General features: G+C 30.0%; 1 protein-coding gene across 1 annotated transcript in view; it reads left to right on the forward strand.

Annotated features, from left to right (window-relative positions):
• Positions 1-1,850: 1,850 nt before the first annotated feature.
• LOC111040672 overlaps positions 1,851-5,846 on the forward strand; it is a 19,438-nt gene continuing 15,442 nt past the window's right edge. Inside the window, exon 1 of the mRNA XM_022324664.1 lies at positions 1,851-1,928. The gene's annotated coding sequence lies outside the window, so the exon portion shown is untranslated. The remainder of the gene's footprint in view (positions 1,929-5,846) is intronic.

Raw genomic sequence — 5,846 nt, forward strand, 5'->3', positions numbered from 1 at the left:
TTAATTGAATGTAAGTATATGTTTATTGATTATTGAATTTGAAATATATTATTTATAAAATTATTGTTATGTAACAGAACGATTATCATTAATATAACTATTTTGGTAATGATTAATCTATCTATCTATCCATCTATCTATATAACACTATATAAAAAGGTTATAACACTTATAACTATAAAGCACTATATAATGAATGACGATTTTTTTCGCACTCATAATCTTTAAAACTACTTGTCCGATTCGCTTGAAATTCGACGAAGATATTTAGCCAGATCACGGGAAGGTTAGTATCCATAAAAAATCACAAAATATAACCCGCCGGCAGCAGAAGTTAAGATATAAGGTTGTTACAAGTGGAGCGCTCTATCGGGATAATATTCATTATACATGATAATGTATTTAATATATATAAATAAATATAAAACTCATTGTTTTATAAAAAAAAGAAAAAACTTATAGTGGCACGCTCTAGAGGATTTATAATAACATAGAACAATAATGAACTATATAAATCTATAAAAATAAGATGAATATTAATAATGGCTAATCGACTGACGGACCAGCCGCAAACCGGGTAACCTCAGTTAGTGAATAATATAAAAAGATTATTATATCTTCGGCTAACAGGCAAACGGCCGTATCCGCCATAGAATAGCAATATACAAATAAGGAGCAAAAAAAAACATCGAATGAGCTCATTCTAGTGGTTCTAGGCTTCTAGCTACAACCATCCCTAAGTTATTTAATATTTCTTTTAGCCATATCAACATTTTCTTGAGGCCTTATCCACCTTTTTGACAATTTAATTAACAGGTGTAAAATAAATCGGACGTGTGCAGTGTGCACCATTGTATGAACGTTTCAGCCATTTCTGAGTAATACGCATGGTCGTATCAGCCAAATTCGCAGATACGTCTATCTGAACTTCAACTTGAATTAACGAAATCCCAATTGTGACAAAAAATAACAGATGGTTTATTAATAAGTGCTAGCCTTCAAATACTATTGTTACATCGTTAAAAAATAATAGTCATCACAATAATAGATTATAACAGCGTGTCTAGTAAAAAATGATCATCGTACGACGACCAGCGTTATTATATTAATTGTCGAGATAACGGATCCACCAGAATCCAGGTAATATAAATAGTAGACGTATCCGCCTTTTTATTAATAATTATTGAACCGATTAGTTGTTTTTAAGTTTGAGTTCATCAATGTACCACAATAACTTTGCATTACCATCCATTTAAATTTAATCTGCGTAGTTTACTATTGATAATAAATAATAATATTCAAAAAGAAAAATTTGTTTTTTTATTTTCAGGATCCTGCCAGTATAGCTGTCGATATCAATAAACTCTTGCGGTTGGTACTCCGCATTTTGTAAAACTGACAACAAAGACTTTATAGGTACTCATAGACGGAGAATCCGAGCATAGTGGAAGTGTCCGTTGTGAAAGGTGGCGCGCTGCACATGTTGTTCCATACTTCTGCGCATGTGCAAATAACAAACCAGGTTGTGTTTAGTTATGCTGTAATAGCAATTTTACCGTACTGCATTATGATCATATAGATATTAAAAGTTAAACGTAAGAAATATGGATAGATACAATAGTTATTTACTATTTTATTAGAACAATTATATAATATGTACTATTATATAGGATTATAAATTATAACATAGTATAATTAGTTGTATAATATTATATGCTAATATTGTTAATAACAATGTTTTTGGTCGCAAGAAATGGAATCACTGCTGGGAATGAGTGGCGAATGATGACACCACCCACGCTCATTCCATATTTCCATTTCGCGATTCGTTATTTTGACACTGCACAGTGTGCTCTTTCCGTTTTTTCAAAAACCAGTTGGGTATCCTAAAAAAAAGTCGTGTTACGTGTGGTCGAAACAAAGCCAAGGTAAGATAAAGATAAAAATATATAATTATATACTAGCTGATCTCGTGCACTTCGTCGCCCGTTAAAATAGCCAACTCTATATCAGACTCGCTTGTGGTTATGCGATCAGTATATAACAATCACACCAAAAACACTTCGTCCAACTCCGTGTAAAAAATGTATAAGTAAAAAAAATAGTCATGTATAAATACATTAGACATCTTTACCCCCTCGAGGTCGTCGGTCAAAATGTATTGAAATTTACCCATTTAGCCATTTATTTTGATGTAAAATTATACAAATATAATGGTTTTCATTCATAGATGGACTATGGTAATTTCTGTTGAAACACTTTAGAATCCATTTTAAAAATGGAAACAAATTATAAAATATCTATTGAATATTAGTAGTTTCAACTTACAATTACAAAAAATAACACGTGGTTATAATATATTACAGTGCGGCGGTGAAAACACATGCCAACGTATATTACCTATACTCTGTTCAAAATAAGATGATGAGCAGGTGGCCGAGTTGTGCATGGGCCTGACTGTTCCGTGGCAGCGCCCGACATGCTGCTGTAGTAAGGACGGCATCTGACCGTCCAGGAACGAAAACAGGTCGCTGCCTGGTCATCATCTTATTTTGAATAGAGTATACGGTCTACGATAAGCAAAGGCGCAGGCAACGGCGGGAACCGCCGCCCAGTGTACGACGTATACGTATACGGCATGGAAGGTGGGGGCAAACGGTCTCTTGCGCTGCAACGTCGAACGTTACACCTAAAACCATCGAGCACAATATCTTTTTGCCTTAAAAATACTTAACTTTTTTGCCAATATATTCGGTATTATTCAACCAATGTTTTAAAAAATGACAAAGGGAATCTATTGATACCACAAACGAACCAATCTGTCCATTTATTAGTTCTGTAGGCCTGGCTAAAGAATATGGGCAAACTCTGGCTCGCGCGATGTACTACGGTCGTGACCGCTCAGCTTTTATTTTTTTATTTAGCCTCGCGCCCTCTACCATTGCGATGGATACTATGAGCATAAAACAATATGGTGGATTGCGGACCCCGCTTAGTGCTTACTCTATTTGAATAATATTATTTTTTTATTTTTACAAGTCAATGAGCACAACTCAGCTACCTTGGTAGGCAATATACGAAAATTCCATTTGATGCTTGCTTATTACCAGCTGATCTGCCCGATTAACCAACGGCAACCAATAAACAAAAAAATGATACTTATTTATAATAAATATATTTATATTTCTTCTATAACCAATATCATCCATTTATAAACGAATAATTAATAATATTATTCAGTATTATTAATTGTAAATAAATTTAAAAATAACTTTTTATTACTGCAATATTATTGCGGTTATAAAAGGTTAGTCATTAGATTATTTTACATTAAATTTACTAGGTAATATACTAAGTACTAAGTATTTGTTATAATTACAACGATTTATTTTTTTATATGTATAAAAAATACAGTAGTGTGAGTAAAGTTGTACTTTTATTAAACTATTATATGTATTATAATTATATAATCTTTATTGAACTTATTCAATTAAAAATGACACCTATTATTTTAATAATAAAAAAACTATTTTAATTATCATGAACCCCTAGTAAAATTACCTTTTCTTCTACTGATAGAAGTATTGTGGACTCTAAATTTACCTCTTTTATTTGTAGTCGATGCAAATGCGTTAAGAGGACGTGTGAATACAATTTAAAAATTGTTGATTGATTTTCATATTTTTTAAATTTTTTGCCAATTTTTGAAGAACGAGGGTTGGCAAAACTGGTACCATTTTTTGTAACCTTAACTATTTGGTACAAGTCCCTGCAATTAACTCTGTATTGTTTAATAATTAAAATACATTGTTTTTTCTATGTACATTAGTAATATTATAATCTGATTTTAACTTTTAATTGTATGGCATTAAACATTGGTAAAATTATGAATTTTACTTCTTGAAACAGTCTCATTAGTGAACAGTGATCAGCTTCCATAATTCCATTTTAGATTCTGAGCGGAGCGATAAATGTATTGATTTTACAATGATGTGTGTTTTTATTTTTATTTGTTTGTCAACAACTTTTCGGTTAGGAAAGTGAATCTAGTTGTTGCTTTCGAGAGATCACTTAAAATTCCCAATAGTTTTCAAAAGCAACAGAAAAAACAAACAAAATAATTAAGGAAAAACGGGAATTTTCACGCAAATCCATTTTTCGAAAAAATCGATTTTGGTTTTTAGTTTTTAGTGTAACTCTAACAAAAATGACAAAAGATATATGAAATTTTCACTAAATACTTGTGTAAGCATTTTCTATACACCATACAATTTTCAAAATATTTCGAATTGTGTTGATCTGTTTACAGGAATATTAAATTTTCGATTATTATTTGTTTTTTTTTTAAACTCAAGTTGATAAAAAAATTTGAAAATGTGTACAAGATTCCTTGTAAGTAGTTTTTAATGGAAATTTAAAAAAAAAGTTGAGCGGAAATCCACAATAATTTTTTATGAGCTTTTAAACTTAGAATTTTTGGTACTCGTCCAATATGCTATCTACCGTAAATATTTTATCTACTGTAATTTTATTATAGTTTAGTATGATATCTACCGCATGCCCGTATGCTGTATATTAATATATTATACATACTTTAATACTTTATCATTTTGCAATTACAATTTGAGATTAAGAGGACGTGATACCCGCATGTGTTGTGTCCGTCTTACAAGTGCGTAACATAGCAAATTTTACGCTCAGCAGAAAACGTGTAGCTCCGTTAGTTTAAAAATTAATGCGAATTGACCTCTTATAAACATTTGATGAATTGGTAAGCTATTTTTAATTAAATATATGTATGTACAAAACACATTTTTTTTTTGTGAGTTGATTTAAACAACTGTTTACTTTATTTTTATCTAGTAGTATCTATAACTAAATGAGGTTGGAATAATTAGTTTATATTAAAAAACTGTAATTTATATAATTAGCTAACACTTATCGGACCATACTTAAAAAAAGAAGACACTATTTTGCGTTCAGCCATTCCACCTGAAGAGAGGCTATCTGTTACATTAAGGTATACACTTTTATTCTAACATATTCTAGTTACAAATATTAATTTTATAAAGATAACAAAAACAAGTCACTTTAATTATTATATTTATTATGTCATATTTTATCATTATATTAACATAAATACATATAAATGTTGGTTACACTCATAGGCGTACAATGGTTACACTTCATGATTTATTCAAATCAAATAAATAAAATATACTTTTGCTTGTAAACTGTATGTTACTATGTTTATTGTTGTAATGAATGATAATATATACATTATTAATAAAATAGCCAGTAGGTATAACTTTTACCTTATTTCTTATTTTTATGAGAGACTTGTATTAAATATGTGAATTGCTGTGTTCTGGACTTAACATAATATTTATTAAATTAAATATGAATTTAATCATATAATATTAGGAAATTAATATTATGTACTGACGTACTGTTCAATAAACTAATTGAAAATAAATAATTATAATGATTGATAAGATGATGAATTATGACCTTGTGAGTATTCATGAGAAGATGCATTGTAGTTTTGAGGAGTAACATTTTGATTTTGAGTTATATGGTAATTGTAGGGTTGGAATGGAATATTAGGGGGGTAAGGTCTTGGTACTGCAGAATATTCATTAGTATATGATAGTTCCTTTGGAGCATCTTTAATGTTTTTGATGGAATTAATAATTTCAGAATACAATTGGAGTTTTTGATTGCTTGTTAGCTCTCTTATTTGTGGTAGTAATGATAAAAAGAAAGATTTGTCAGGATCTTCTACTTCAGGAGTTCTGTTTTTCAGAACATCCAGAAGTTTATTTTCAAAATTTGGTTCTTTATTT

This window comes from Myzus persicae, unplaced genomic scaffold (assembly GCF_001856785.1).
Source record: "Myzus persicae strain clone G006 unplaced genomic scaffold, MPER_G0061.0, whole genome shotgun sequence".
Classification (NCBI taxonomy): Eukaryota; Metazoa; Arthropoda; class Insecta; order Hemiptera; family Aphididae; genus Myzus; species Myzus persicae.